Genomic DNA, 14,780 nt, shown 5'->3' with positions numbered 1-14,780 from the left:
ACTTTGTCTGTGGAAAGACAGCAGAGATCACTCTGCCACCTCTTATACAGCTGTCTCTCTCCCCCTCATGCACTCCCCTCTATTGCAAGGCGAGGCATGGCATATGTCAGGCATGTTACATGGATGAGTCATAGACAGAGCATAGACAGAAGAAGGTGCGGTGGAGTAAAGCTCCATTAAGCCTGATACTTCACTGTTGTAAGTTTTATTACCAGCAGCAGATGTTAGAGCTGGGGGTGGGCTATTCTAACTTCCACTGGAGTTGGGCAGCTAAGGATCAAGGAGCAGCAACTGGCTCCCTATCACCACCACTCTCCTGTATCCATGTGCAATTCGACTATAGTGGAGAATCAGGGCCCTCCATCTCAAATTTCCAAGGGGATATTATGGACACAAATGAGGTTATGATTAAATAAGGGAGGGTTTTTTAGATTGAGTGTCCCACTGAAATAAAATAACCTGTTTGAAACAAAACCAGATTGGACACCATGCTTCCTTGCCCGGGAATAATTCAGGTAGAGCACTGGGAACTCCATGAGCTGATACGTGCAGTGTTTCCTCATAATTCTTCTATTGCAGGAAGTGGGGAAGGTTTGAAATGGCAGTAGCTCAGCAGCCTACAGATTTCCAAGGTGCCACCAGAAGCCAAGGCCCTCTGCACAGACACTCTGTTCCTCTGCACTGACTCCTGCTTCCTGAGGCTCCTCGGCTGTTGGGCTTCTAGGAAACTCTGTGTCCAGAGGCTCCCCATATCATCCCTGCCCCTGTCATTCCCCCTCGCAATAATTTTTCCAATGTGGAATGGGAATCAGCACATGTTAATGTTGACTCAGTCAATGAGAGCTTGTGCTGCCTGGCCCCATGCAACTGGGGTGGAGGAATGATGTCATTGTACAGCAGGCCCACAGTCACAACCCCTTCCTACCTTTGGTGTTCCCCCACCTGAGCAGTGGAGTCCAAACCCCATGAAGGAAGAGAGGAGTTCCTGTGTAGTCTGGGGAACTAGAAGAACATGCACTCCACTTCCACGCCCCTGGATAGACATCAAGAGGTTCCAATTTCCTTCTGCTCCTGTACGTGGATGGGAGCATTTGACCTCTAAGATGTAGTCATGTTGCTCTCAAACTGGGCTTCTTATCTATCAATTTTGCATTACTTATATGTTCTGTATTGGGGCTTGGGTCAGGGTTATGAAAATGACTAGTAGTTCTATTAAGTGTTAAAATTCCTGGAAACACTCAGCTTTATATAAAGATGTGAAGAAAATCTCTCTGGAAATAAGTGCCAAAATACTGAGCCATCAAATTAATGCAATGAAACGTGGTAACATTCATTGAAAAGAGAATGCTGCAAATTTTAAGACCTTGCAATTTTTGTTGATCTGAGAAAGAGGGGAAAATGTGCACCAGAGAAATTTATCATCAAAGTATTACTGACAGCTTCTTTTTCTATGTTAATTTTTTTAAACCAGACCTATTTACTTGTCAATTGAAAATTAAATCAGTGAGAGAGATTCAATTAACGCATTACACTATTCCCTGTGAGTACAAACATGACTCACAGCAATTCATACAGAAGACCAGCTCTTGCTTAGTTTAGCTACATGACCTGCTTAGTTTTAAAGGGACCCTGTCAGCCGAAACAAAGACAGCTTAAAAAATTCAATTTAAAGTAGTTTCAGGTACCAACCCTGCAAAGGGCCCCTCTGTCAATTTCTATAGTTCTACAATCATATTCTCCTATTTATTTTTAAGGTTATTTCTCTCCTATTGCACCATGAAAGATTATCTCCACTAGAAAATTGGGTTGTGTCAGAACATGACCTTGAGGAGTTGTGTTAACTAACACAATGTTAAAGAAAATTGTGCAGTCTTAACATAGGGATGCCATGTTTAACATTGTATCAACCGGTTATGGGAAACCAGTGTAATGCTGAGCACAGTTTCCTGAAAGCCACTTCTCAGTACAATTTGCCCTTGTCTATAGTGCTCAGTCAGTCATGATTGGGATTGTGTCACTTGTGTTCAAAGGCAATAGGCTGCATGGCAGGGCGGAGCTAAGCTATGTGAAATGAGAGGTTTCCCTGGTTGCACATGCAAGGGCTACAGATATCAGTGGCAGGCTTATTTGTGTTGGAGACAGAAAAAAGCCATAAGAAGGATTTGTGAGCATGATGCGGAGAGGAAGCAGAGGGACAGGGCTTCTTGAGTGCAGAATTCATTGGAGTAGCAGACTTGGGGATTTCTGAACAAGAAAACTGCCTGCTGTTATTTGTTTATACCGTGTTCAGAGAAACAGGGCTCTGCGTACATTTTTGTTGTAAATACACAAGATTACACCAGGAATATACCTGACTCATGTCATGAATTTCATATCCTAATGGAAACAACCTGACCACTCAGACCAAAAGGGCAATGATAGATAGATTCTATTAGTGTGTTTAGCCTAAGAATTTTTCTTTTAATTTTAAATATTAATCTTATGTTTCTGTGGTTACTTTGGAGGATGAAAGGGAGGCATTGTAGTACAACATCAGGCTTTTTGAAAATAAATTTTATTTAAAATAAATTATTTGGCTTAGGACACTTTTGCAGATTTTGATAAGCATTATGGGTTTGGGTTTTTGTTGTTTTTTTTTTTTAAATATCACATTGTAGTCAATGAAAATGTATAGCATTAATGGATTTGTATCAATCTTCTGAGAGCACTTGCTAGGTCTTTCTCTCCTCAAGGTAACTCTTCCATATTGTTTCCCTTTTGTTTTCGTTGGACACAAGATCGCTTTGATTATTTTCATAAAAGGAAGAGACAGAAAATACCTATTTGATTATCATTACCATCCCTCTGCGAATGCAGAATTTAATCCTTTGACAGGAGACATGTCAGACATTAAATTGATACTTCATTTATCAGTGCCAAGTATAATCTGTAAATCCTTCTAATGAAATAAAGGTCTGCAGTTTGCTTCCAAAAAAAATATTTGGAGCATTTAATTGACTTTTGCCTCTGATCCCTTATTGAACTTGTAGCGGCCTATGTGATTTGTTGCTGAGTCAAAGAAGGCTATATTAGGTAATCTTGGATATTAAGGCAATAGATTTTCCATCTCCAATAAGGTTAATTAGAGATTAGGAGAAGCAATATGGATGATCAAGGAGATCAAAACACACTGAGATATAGTCTTGAGCAGTCACTCCATTACTCAGCATTACCTCACCCACCGGGAACCAATGTTGTGGCTTCTGCCATACCTTTTTGGACTCTTCTTATTCTTGTAGATCATGCTGCTCATTTCTGTGCCCGAGACTGTCTCTTCTTCTCTCTTCAAAAACACGTCTGCAAAAAACTTGAGTGTGTTTTTCTGTTTTGAAAAATAAGACGTTTATCACAGAAAGTGAAATCTGTCTGATTTGCAAAAGCCCAGAATTAAGTTGGCACTATTTCCATTGATTTGTGAGAGATGTTTGTCACCTTTCGAAAGGAAGCAAAAAATTGCAGGCTTTTAGTTCTATCATTTTAGTGTTTTGTTTATTGAGTAAGGGAGATCAATTCACACACTGATATTACCATTAAAGGGAATAGTTTGGCAAAGGAATATGAAGTAAAGGTGACTATTCATCTTCTGAGTCTGAACAAAATAATTCAGATTTTTCATTTACCTTTTGCTCCGTTTAATGGCATTGAGTTGGCCAATATTCACATCATGGCTGAGGGCCTATGTTCACAGCACCAAGGTAATGATAGGTAGGCATTCCTGAGCAAGAAATAAAATAGCCAGATTGGACTCAACATATTCAACCCCGAGCACTGCAGCTCCACATGCTCTACCTGCAAAGTGCACAGTGGAGCGGGTCTGGTGGGTACTGAAAGATACCCCAGGAGAAGAGCTGGAATAACAGAGACTGCACATCAGGGCCTTTGGCAAATCCCTTTATGGAAATATGCATGTGCAAGTTTCACTCAGAAAACACCAACTTTGCAATGTATGTACCACATGACATTTATTAGCACTATACAATATTAATGGAGCACACATTAAATGGATTAAGAACTGGCTAACTGATGGATCTCAAAAAGTAGTTGTCAATGGATAATCATCATGGAATGGGAGTATTTCTAGTGGGGTTCTGCAGGGATCAGTACTAGGCTCAACACTCTTCCAACACTTTCATCAATGATCTGGGAGTAAATACAAAATCACAGTTGATAAAATTTGCAGGTGACAGAGAGATCAGCTGGATGATAAATAACGATGAGGACAGCGCAATCATACAGAACAATCAGGATCACTTGGTAAACTGGGCCAGAGGCAATGGGAGGGCTGAGATTTGGAGCCAGCGGTAGGTCTGCTAAGGAGCCCAGGGTGCAGAGGGAGCTCAGGCACTGCCAGGGCTTTGGCAGTGGTGGGCAGGCACTCACCTTGGCCTCAGAGAGGCACGGCAGGCAGAGGAAGTGGTGAGGGTGTCTGCGGCAGAATAATATCCCCGGTTCCCCACCCAGACCTCCAGACACCCCAGCTCCCTACCCTGGCTGCTGCTTTTACACAAATGTCAGTGGGTTCTGCCCTGCCCCAAATGATGCAGCTCCTTCCCTGCCCAGTCTACCTCCAGCCCCCACCTCCAAGCACCCCCTTTCCCTGGCACCACGGGGCCTCGGCTGGAGAAGGAGCAGGGCCTGGGCTGCTCCATCTCACACCCTCTCCAGCTACAGAGGAAATGTTGTGTGGGGTGGGAGGGGAACAGCTCCCACAATATTTCCATTGTGGGCATATTAGCCCCCACCGTACTACTAGAACTGCCGCCTCTGAGCTGGGCCCATTCAAACAAAAATCCTTTTAATACAGTCAAATGCAAAGTTACACATCTAGGAACAAGGAATGAAGGCCGTAGCTACTGAAGAAGGACTGTATCCTGGAAAGCAGTGACTCCGAAAAGGATTAGGTGTCATGGTAGACAACTGAAAATGAGCTCCCAGTGGGATGCTGTGGCAAAAAGGGCGAATGCAATCCTTGGATGTATGAACAGAGGAGTAGTGAGTAAGAAGGTGATTTTACCTCTGTATACAGTACTGGTAAGTGTGATACTAGAGTACTGCATGCAGGTCTGGTGTCCACATTTTTAAAGGGATGGTGAAAAGCTGGAGAGAGTGCAGAAAAGAGCCACAAAAATGATTCAAAGGCTGGAGAAAATGTCTTACAGTGAAGGACTTAAAGAGCTCAATCTGATTAGCTTATCAAAAAGAAGACTGAGAGAGGACTTGATTACAGTGAATAAATACCATCTGGGGAGAAAATACAGGGTACCAAAGGGCTTTTTAATCTAACAGAGAAAGGCAGAACAAGATCAAATGGCTGGAAGCTGAAGTCAGACAAATTCAAATTGAAAATAAGGCACAGTTTTTTAACAGTGAGTGTGATTAACCATTGGAGCAAACTGCCAAACGTGAAGTGGTGAATTCTCTATTTCTTTGTGTGTTCAAATAAAAACTGGAGTCCTTTCTGGAAACTATGATTTAGCCTAACACAAATTGTGCTTTAGTCAAACATAAATTATTGGGCTCAATACAGGGGTATCTGGTTGAAATTTAATGACCTGCAATATCCAGGAGGTCAAACTAGATGATCTAATGTCCCTTCTAGCCTTAAACTCTATGAATGTATGTAATTCCTCAGCAATGTGACAAAGGCAATTTGGGGAGCAGGCGAGGATAGCAGACATTGGTATATCCTTTGCAGGTCACCTTAGCAAATAGAAATTGAGACCACTGTCCATACTTCAGAATTAATGTCCCCTTGCAAATTCATAGTCTTCACTCCCATCAAGTAGCAACAGTGCATGTGGCTTGCTATCCCCGAGGCAGTGTACCAGGATGTATAACTGTTTACATGTGAAATTGATACCACACAAGGACATGGTCCGGGCAGCATAGTGATCTCATCAGCTTACACTGGTTGAGGATGTCAGTGAGACCACACAGGTGCAGCCATGAACCATCCCACTTCACGGGAATGATAGGCATGCTTAAGATTCCAACCATTCCCAGTACACAGAAGATATTTTTGAGACTAACCGAAGTACTGGGAGCATAAGCTTTCGTGGGTAAGAACCTCACTTCTTCAGATGCAAGACTTGCATCTGAAGAAGTGAGGTTCTTACCCACGAAAGCTTATGCTCCCAGTACTTCGGTTAGTCTCAAAGGTGCCACAGGACCCTCTGTTGCTTTTTACAGATTCAGACTAACACGGCTACCCCTCTGATAGAAGATATTTTGTACCACAATGGAAGTGTGATGTTATTTTAATATAAGGAAGCATGGGTACAGTCCAGTGTAATCAGGGGTGCATGGACATGCTGGTGTTAGCTATGGTACCAGGAAGAAAAGCAACCTGTATGGACAGGGCATTCTTCCAGCACAGGCATTTGCGGTGTTGGAACATGGGCTTAGCCTGGACATGCATATAGTTCCCTGGGACAGTACCATCTGCCACACATTTTCTGGATCTCATCTGGATAGCACTCACATTGCACAGCTGTGTTGCCCCAGATGTTGTTGCTGAACACTGAAGTTCTACCCAGGATCATTTAGCATTGTCACTCCCACATAGCTGCCTCCTGCATAACCGAGGCATCAGTGAAAAGATGCTTAGCCATAATAAAAGAGCGTGATGTGTGGAGCATGAATTGTATGCTCAAGTTCCCAGCCATCCCTTATTTGATTCTCTTTATTATTGATTATTAAGGTAGTACCTATGAACCCCAATCATGGGCCAGGCCCCCACTGTGCTCCGTGCTGTACAGCCATTATGCTGGGCACCGTATTCTATGGGCATGTGTTTTATATTGCCACATCTTCTTGTATACATTTACTCCTACTAGCCACACCAGGGACTGACTCTTCAGCTATTACATGCTGAGGACATTGGCTAGGGGAGCTACATACTCTTCCAGCCTCTCCCTTTGTTTCCCTGCTTCCCTGGCAATCTATGCAGTTCCAGCTAGGTTCTGTTTGCAAAGGTATCAAAGGTAAACAGAATGCTGTCCATAGTTTCTGGCTGTCTTCCTACCCAATATCTTTTCATAAATTCCCTTCCAGCTAATAATACTTACATCTTTTGTAAAGCACTTTGAGATGTACCAAGTAAAAGTGCTGTGTAAGAGCTAAGTATTTGTATTTATTACTATTATTATAAATGATGCTTAAGTATAGGCACATTAGAAACACATAAACTATGATAGATTAGACCATCTTTTGTTGTTCTGAAGAAGTCCTTGGTATGTATTGCAGCAAGCCAAACCAAAAACCAACCCATATGGTTAAAAATATGGCACAACAAATGGCATCAATACTCATTTTGCCACTCTGATTCCATGTGAAACAGCCGGCTAAGGAGTGGTTCCATATCCATGAAGCCAGGTCTTCTTTAGCCGGCAACATGAGCAGAGAAATTAAGAAGTTGTGTAGCAAAATAAAGAAAATGCTAGCGCTGTTCATTTCTAAATGTGTAAAAATTCTGATTTAGCTCACAAGAGAAATCATCTCAGATTCACTTGAATGAGGAGGAGGACAATACCCTCATCAAATCACAATCCCACCCGCTTTTTGAGGATGCTGGGTGTTCTATACACAGCAGAGGTACAAGATAGGAGCCAGGACTGGCTCCAGGGTTTTAGCCGCCCCAAGCAGCCAAAACAAAAAACAAAAAAAAGCCATGATCGCGATCTGCAGCGGCAATTCGGCGGGAGGTCCTTCGCTCCAAGCAGGAGTGAGGAACCGTCCGCCGAATTGCCGCCGAACAGCTGGACCTGCCGCCCCTCTCCAAAGTGGCCGCCCCAAGCACCTGCTTGATAAGCTAGTGCCTGGAGCCGGCCCTGATAGGAGCTGGGTCATTCTAGCCAGAGGTTAGAACTAGAGTGCATTGGCAGAAATGGGTGGGATTCTTGGACAGCTCCAATCTAAGCTATGTTGGCTCTGACCAGCTCTCTGACTCCCTCAGGAGAATCAGTTTCACTTGCTTTTTTTTTTTTTAAAGCCATACAAACAAAACACAAATCTCCTCTATTTAGATCAGAGCAAAAAAATTAAAGTGCTGTTGCAGAGGTACAGCTGGTAAGCAGGGATGAGTTATGGAAGCAGCTTATAGACATTTATTCAAGTAGCTCAGGCACCTGAGAACACACTTGGTTGGGGTGAAGACGATGAGTTGAGAGAAGCAGAAATGGGGGGAAAAAAGCATATTCTACAATAAATGAGTTAGAGCAGTGGCTCTCAACACTTTCTATATGACCCCACATTATAACAGAAAAAGGTTTTGGGATGCCCCTGCCACTAATTCACACCTCTCTCTCTCTCAGCCACAAAGAAAGGGAGGGTATGAGCCCCAGGTTAAGAATTTTTGCTTATACTGGTTTGGCTTATTCCCATATGGAAAGAGGAATAAACTATACCAGTATAATGCTCTTTTATGCTGGTTTAACTGCATCCACACTTGAATTTATACCGATTTAATTATTTCATAAAAAAATCAGACCCCTATCTGAAATAGCTCTACTGTTAAAAAAAAAAAAAAACACCTTTATATAGATTAGACCTAGAGAGTTGACTGGAGCTATATCATCCAGAACATTGAATATTTTTTGTCCAAAAATTGTAATTAAAAATGCTGATGATAAACTACAACTAGGATACTATACTGAAACAAATTATTTGGGGCAGAGTGCATTTATAATTTTAGAGAGGACTAAAAAAGTGTTACTTCAAACTTCTCTATAAAATGTATAAATGCAGAAAACCATTTGAAATCAGCTAAACTGTAGACATTATTGGAAGAGTAACAGTAAAGTTTAATATCATTGAAATTTGTTCTTGCATCAGTAGGAAGGGATTTGCATAGGTAACTCCCATTTATGTTAATAGGAATTGTGCATGTAAATTCTTTGCACAATGATAGACTATACCCTATTTGCATCATTTACATTTCCGGTGACACTTATGTTTGAATAATATATTCTGTTTGTGTATCCATGCTGTCACTTACTAAATTATACAGTCATGACTCATCAACATTTCCAGTTTCTTCTGTAGAACCAAAGGCAAGCTTACAGGTCTATAAATTCTTGGATTTGTATCCTCCCTCACTCATTTCTGAGTATAAACTACATTAACTACTCACCAGCATTTAATAACCCTGTTTTTAGTAAGCTATCAAAAATGTTCCATAAAAGCTTTCCAATTTCATCTGCTTTCTTTAGAATTCTAGGATGTGATTAATCATTCTGGACCAGTGCTTCGTAAACTTTTCATAGTTCTTATTGCCTTATTATCCACTTTAGTGCAACAGTAAAACCTTTTGATATTTCACTTCCTTCGCCCCAGGAAAATGTATCCCAGTTCCTGGGATATTACCTTCTGTGATTATTGGGGCGAAGAATTCCTTTAGGCCCTCTGCGTTATCAACCTCATCCATCTATTCCTGCATCCCGATGGCCCCTAGCAACTTTGTACATTTGGTTATTTAATGTCATTTTTTCTTTTTTTATTTGCAATTTTAATCTTCTTTGTCAGTATTCTACCCTTTTCATTTATCTATGTGCTTTTCCATAGGCTTACTTTCCTCATAGTGGGTTTTGTGGTATATATCCCACTTCAATTTACTATTTTTAAATGTAGTTTAGGAATCCAGAGCCATGTAGTTTAGGAATCCAGAGCCAGTGCAGGGCAAGTGGGGCAGCTGCTCAGGGCGCAGAGCTGCGGGGGTAGGGAAAAAAGGTAGGGGGAGCAAATATGCTTGCTCGCCCCAGGTGATAAAATGCCTACTTATGATGCTGTAGGAATCATGTGTGTTAAAAAACAAACTGTGACCTATACACTAAGTGGCTCTGCTGCCCCATATTATAAACATGTTTCTTACATACAAACGCAAAATCTTAAGTCAACTTTTTTGTGACTTTTTTTTAAGAACTTTGTAGACACAGATTACCTTTCTTTGCTCCTTATTTAACAGGAACTGCAACTGCTTTGTGGAGACAGAAAAAGTCATCTGGTTTTACTCGTACTTCTGTAGCTCTCTTCATCGTCTACAGAAATGGTATTTGACAAATAACTATAACATTAAGTCTAAGCAAACCACAGCAAATATTCCTACATGCCCTCTAGCAAAGGAATTTATTTTTCTAGTGAAAAAAAAATACCAATATCACAGAAGGGTTTGGTAGATATCTTACACGCTCAACTTTTATACAATGAACTCCCCCTTTTAAAACAAAGACCTAAAATTAGTTATAACATCATAATATGCCCTCAGTACCTATTTATTCTGGCCAGTATGAGACTCATGAGTATAAGGACACTAACCATAAGATCCTTTATTCTATATACTCAGAAATACAAGCACTTAGGGCCTGATCTTGTACCCACTGAAGTTAATGGAAAGACTGTCTGAAAAGACATAGGAGCAGGTAACCTACCAAAAACACATGGATAAAATAAATGTAACTACATCATCCTCTATAGAATGTTTCATGTGCGGGGAACTAAGCCATAGACTTGATTGCTTTTTTTTTTTTTTTCCCCAGGAACACACAAGAATGGAAGGTAGAATAAAGGGGAATAACATGGACTTTTTCAGATTTTTGTACACTGGCACTCCAAAATGCACCTCAGCCTTCTACAGTACTACTGCAATGTTATCAGCCTTTCCCACTATTGAAAGATGAGTTAATTCATTTCAAGAATCACTGGAGGTAGTGAACTGAAAAAAAGCCCCAAAACACTGCCACCTGCAACTTGATAATATATACTAGTAGTGTTGACTTCAATTGAAAATGTTAAGTACTTAACAGCTTGATAAACACAGAGAAGGCCAGCAATAGTAAAGTCAGTTACACCTTACTTCGTAAGAGTGGGGCTCATTCATTACTCCAATCCCCTTAATTTCTCTATTTTTTTCAATAGATGGTACCATTTCTGTTGGTTTTGTGATCCAAATGAAAAAGCTTTACTGACCATTTGTAGGCCGCTGACCACAGTTTGTGAAGAAATGAGCTTCATTGTTGAAAGAGAAAAAATGTGTAGCCAGCAAGTTACCACTTCCAATTTAAAAGTTTTACTATTATTAACCTTCATTTAAATGTCATCCATTTGAGTCCCAATCATGCTGACTCTTTAACATGGGCTTAACTTTACTCAGTCAAATTGAAGTCAGTAAGACTAATCATGCTCAAAATTAAGCACATACATAAGTGTCTGCAGGATCAGGGTTTTACATTCTGTGGGACAGGGAACCTGTATGTTTATAAACCAATAATCACATTTGATGCTATATAAATAACAGCCTTAATTTAAAATGCTATAATTTCTGGAGAAATTTGTTATCCTTGACAATCACGCACAACTATGGGAACACCAGGTAGAGTACATTATTAATATTTAAGATTCATTCTTATTTTTATTTCAAAGGAAAACTGAAAAAATGCCTGGTAATATTTGAGCTGCAGAAGCTTTAGCAGCTGTAGGTTTTTCTTGTAAAAATTTGGTTAGATGAAGTGTGGCATCTTCAATATTCAGTATTTAACCACCAAGACATTTGGACTGACTCACTGCAGAGGATTTAAAATCTCAAAATAAAACCATCTTCACTTTTTTGACATTGAAAGTTTGTTGTTCCTTAACTATATGAGAAAATTGGGTAAAGTTCCCGTCCCAATTTATGTATAGTTTGAAAAAGTATGAAGTTTTATTAATAAATCATTACAAGACACACTGGTTCTGTCTTCTGTTGAATCAATACTGGCAAGTATATGTAGACAACCTCTGCTTGAAATGGAAGTTCTTCAAAGCATCTGTTGTAAATGGAATTCATGATTCAATTCTTATTCACTGATTTCTTGATACTATTGTCTATGAAGGATTTGAAAAATGTACACTGCATGTATGCAGAAATGCTTGCACACGTATTAAAACGTATTCTGCTTATTTCTAGGGAGGAGAAAGGAGTGCTAGTGTACCTCTATCACCACAACATTTGGGTCACAGTCAGCCAGCTGCAGATACTTCCATTGAAATATACATGAGCATTGCAAATAAAAAAACAGCACTCAACAGTGAAAACACTCTTCTGCTTAGTTTCCCCCCACATCTTTAGATGTGAATAAAGGTCTCTATGATATATTTTGTGACGCTTCCTTCTCAGCACTGGAAATTACAGACTTTATGAAACATCTTGAAGTACTACTGTTTAAAGAGCAACATTTTCTCCTACTGTGTTTAATTTTGGTAGTTTCTCCATTTCTAAAGACTACTGCATGCTTATGCCTTTATTCTTAAGACAAATACACTTGAAAACTGCTGCACTGTTGAATATCTGCTATATGTTTAATTTCAGTGCTGCCATTTTCAGTTTGCATTTTGCATGAAAATGGCCTCCACAGACAATGAGACAAATTCTGGTTCCTTAAAATTCAAGAGCAAAACTCCCATTGATTTCAATGGGAACAGAACGAGGCTCAGTATAAATGACAAATTGCTAGCCGTTGGTTTAGCTACCTAGAAATAACCGTTGAAGTGTTGATTATCAAGATCTACGTATACAAATTGAATAGACAACTTATTAAAGAGCTCTCTCAAAACCCACTATGCAGAAAACTTCATTATGTTTGTTACATGTTAACAAGGATATAGGAATTGCCATACTGGATCAGACCTGTGGTCTGTCTGGTCAGCATCCAATTTCCAACAGTGGCCAGCATCAGATGCTATAGAGGAATGTTCACAAAACCCACCAGGAAGCAGATGTGGGTTAATCTGCTCCTCAATAAGGTGTCAAACTAATCTCTGTCTATTAAGGATTAGGATAAGTCTTTAAATATGAAGTTTTAGAACTTTTTCAAAAAATGTATTAGAATTAACTATTATAACTCGGGATAGTCTTGTTATTCATATAAATGTCCAGTCCCTCCTTGATTATCACTGAATTCTTGGCTTCAATGACTTCCTAGAGCAATGAGTTCCACAATCCAAATATGCACCGAGTGAAAATGTATTTCCCTTTACCAGTTCTGAATTTTTTACCTTTCAATTTCTTTGAATATCCCTTTGTTATTTTACATGAGAGGGAAAACAAACTCCTGATGTACCTTCTCTAGACCATTTATTATGTTACATATTTTTATCCTGTCCCTGGTTATTGTTTCCTTTCTAAAGTGAACAATCCTAAATCTTTTCAATCGCTCTTTATATGAGTTTTCCCATCCCTTAATCATTGTCGCCTTTCTCTGGAGCCCCTCTAATTCTGCAATATCCTTTTTGAGATAGGGTGACAAATCCACATTGTATTCTAAATGGTGGCATACTACTGATTTGTATAACGGCTCTCTAACCTCTAGTGATACTAAGGACCCACAGATTCTTTCATTCTAACAGAAGCAGGACACAAATATATTGTTTTCTACTTTATATATTTGCTCTTCAAAATCTATTTTGGCCCTCTTACATATTACCTGCTTTAATTTATGTTTCTAGTGATTGGTCTCTCTATGGTTAGATTTCTGCATTTTGAAGTCTCTCTGGCTCAGATAGCCCTCTAAACTTAAATTAATTAATTAATTAATGGAGATATCCTATCTCCTAGAACTGGAAGGGACCTTTAAAGGTAATTGAGTCCAGCCCCCTGCCTTCACTAGCAGGACCAAGTACTGATTTTGCCCCAGATCCCTAAGTGGTCCCCTCAAGGACTGAACTCACAACCCTGGGTTTAGCAGGCCAATGCTCAAACCACTGAGCTATCCCACCCCAAACTTGCCAGCTAGTCATAGTTTACTTCCTACTTTCCTTGTTCCCTTGTGTTCAGGAGTAAGCCTACATAGCCCACATATCACATATGCTGTCTCACATGTGGGGTTCACCACTGCGTATTCTAAAAATATATTGGGCCATTCAACATATTAGCAAGGGAAAATGGGTTACATGTTCAGGGCTGGTTCATCAGATATAAACCAGACCCTGTGGCTGAACCAGGATGAGAGAGACTCAATCCAAGAAATAAGTGAGGAAATGCTTGTTGGTATGGTAGGAAGCAAAGAGTAATTAGGAAAATTGGTAAATATGACATCTCCTTTGATTGAAGGGATCTGCCTGCTCTTTACGACACATTTTCACAAGTTTGAGGGCCAGGGCAGGTCTTGAAGTTGGTGGATCTGTTAAGGATGAAGAGGTAACAGCAAACACCTTTTTTTTTTAAAAAAAATCTCTGCTTGGGTGGAAGGTTGTAAATTCAATGTCAGATGTAAATAATAATTATAATAATAATTAATGGAGATATCCCATCTCCTAGAACTAGAAGGGACCTTGAAAGGTCATCGAGTCCAGCCCCCTGCTTTCACTAGCAGGACCAAGTACTGATTTTGCCCCAGATCCCCGAGTGGCCCCCTCAAGGATTGAACTCACAACCCTGGGTTTAGCAGGCCAATGCTCAAACCAAGACCTCCCTGCCTTTAGAACTTGCTTCCTGCTTTGGTCTGACACAGCCCCAACTGTGCTGACTTATGGAGCATGCTGTAAGACTCATTTGCTTTCCCAGACTTTTGAGATCAGGATGAGGGGGAATTTGTTCCCAATAGGCAGATGGAGGAGGAGAATCCCTGTTTGGTTACCAATTTATAGATTTTGATTACTTACATATTGGATGAGTACATTTCTACAAATCAAAGTAAGTGACTCACCTTCTACTAAAAACCTCAGATCAAACATACCAGCAATATAAGCTTTGTTTAGTTCCAGGGGTTAAC

The sequence above is a fragment of the Chrysemys picta genome, chromosome 1 (genome assembly GCF_011386835.1).
Source record: "Chrysemys picta bellii isolate R12L10 chromosome 1, ASM1138683v2, whole genome shotgun sequence".
Taxonomy (NCBI): Eukaryota; Metazoa; Chordata; order Testudines; family Emydidae; genus Chrysemys; species Chrysemys picta.
Note: the sequence above shows the minus strand (reverse complement) of the source record.